Raw genomic sequence first — 2,411 nt, forward strand, 5'->3', positions numbered from 1 at the left:
ACCAAAAACATTTAAAACACTTAATAAAGGCTCGAATTAAAACATAGTGACGAAGTGGTGCGAAACCTTGTATTGGGTTTTGTTCATCATGTAGTTACATAAAAAACACAAACCCAAGATTCTTTTCTTTTGCCTTGTTAGGCGCTTAAGAACAAGTTAAGTCCTTTCCAAAACTAGGCGTATAAGTCTCCAAAGGTCGAGCATCGTGGATTGTGACCTTAACCGCTGTTCAACTAAAAAACACAAAACAAATGGAAACTATGGAGCCGAACTACGGTCGTTCTGATTCCTGAAAAGGATACGTAGGCATTGGGTCGCGGGGCCTAAGCGAACACACTTGTAAATAATTCCTTCTTTTCCCCGTATTTCTTTTGCATTCATTCGCATTTAGTTTTAGACATTAGACACCCTTTAGATAGAAACAAACATAGGTGGATACCATCGAGTACGATGGGCGTGAGGGGTGCTAACACCTTCCCCTTGCGTAACCGACTCCCGTGCCCTGTTCTCTAGTCGAAAGACCTTGTTCTTATTCTGAGTTAGGTTTCCTAGTATTCCTTTCCCTTATGGGATAAATATATTAGTGGCGACTCTGATTCCATTTTTCGCGGTAGCGACAACTATCAATACAAAATAATCATCCTATTACTCTTGTATAACATCATAGGTAAGGATTGACTCATAACATGTGATTGAAACAACCTTAAACATGCTCACGATCATATTCATGTTCATAACCATGTAGCTTTCGTTTTCATATGCATGCTTAACTATAATACAAACTAATCATTTGAATGGACTCATGGCATGACATAGGGTAGATTTGAGTGATTACATGCAAGTTCAAACGTGGTTTTGAAGCTCTACCATTTTTGAGCTTCAAAGATGTAAACCTTTCGTTTTCTATGATAGAGGCTCCAAATAAAAATACTAACGACACTATCATGTTCAGAAGGGTCCATTTAGGTGATCTGGGTGGCCCTTGTTCTTTTTTATTTTCGTTTTGTAGGTCATCCAAAAGGTTAAAGAATTGAAAGCAAAATCCGCAGGTAATGTTGCAGGTAAATCCGCAGCAAATTCCATAGGTAAATTGAAGAAGATGATGAATAGTGATGAGGACCCTTTGACTGCTCGCGTGGCCTATCCTCATCTTTCTATTCGCCAGTCAACTTCAGTGGGCCCCACGCTGGACTCTCAAAGTCAGCATAATCTCATGCTACTCCTCTAACCACGTGCATCATGTGTCTTGCAACCTGAGCCCTTGATCTCCACTAATCCTCAATCCAACGCACCATACAAGTGATCCACACCATGGACATCACTTAATTTCCACACCTGATCGTATCCTTTTATATTTTCTATTTCTATTTTAATTTCTTTGCAAAATTAATTAAAAATAGTTTTAAAAATCCAAAAAATATACAAAAAATATTTTTAGACTTCTAAAATAATATATTATTTTCTGAAATAAAAATATTTTATTTTTCTTCATAATTCCAATATTTTGTATAATTAATTAGTATATGTTTGTATATTTTCTTTTTAATTATTTTCAACCAATCAAAAAAAATCATAAAAAAAATTGTTCTTTATATTAAATATTGTTTATATATTATAAACTAATTTTGTACATATTTTGAATAATTTTCTCTTTAAGTTTTAATTATTTGTATAATTATTTGTATAATTATGTATTAATTAGCTTAATCAATTTCAAATCAACTTCAAAAATTCCAAAAAAATTAGTTTTGTTTTAAAATTAATTGACAAATATTTTGTACATATTTTAAACTTAATTTCTAGGTTTAAATCTATTTTCATCTTTTTTCTTCATTTTAATTTAATTAATCATGCATTAATTATAATTAAAATCAGTCATAAAAAAAAATCCAAAAACATGCCTTTTATTTTTCTTGCAATTTAAATTCCTAGATAAATGTATAGGATGTCAAATTCATGTAAATAGGCTAGTTTACATTTCCTGCACAATCGATGTAATAGCGTAGATTTACTTTCCGCACTTTACATTTCCGCATTTTAATTTCCAGCAAATATAAACTGCGTGTATGTCAAAGATAAAATTGAACCGTTAGATCACTAACTTCAAAGATAAAATATCTGAATCCAATCACAATCACACTTGCACCTTTTAAGGTAATCCCTTCTCATTCTTTTCAAAATCAAAGTCAAAATTCTACTGTTTCGAGTACAAAATCGAACCTTTTGTTTGTATCCGGTGAAAGGATAGATTTTTAAAGGAAATAGGATAAAAACCTTACAACTCAGGGTAGACCTCCTAGTTTGCTTGCTCAAATCAAAACAAACAAAATTCTCATACACTGTTGTTTTTCAAAACTTTCCAAAAAGACAATATTTTGTATACATCCAAACACGGATCATTACAAAGTTAA

This window comes from Vicia villosa, linkage group LG2 (genome assembly GCF_029867415.1).
Source record: "Vicia villosa cultivar HV-30 ecotype Madison, WI linkage group LG2, Vvil1.0, whole genome shotgun sequence".
Lineage (NCBI taxonomy): Eukaryota > Viridiplantae > Streptophyta > Magnoliopsida > Fabales > Fabaceae > Vicia > Vicia villosa.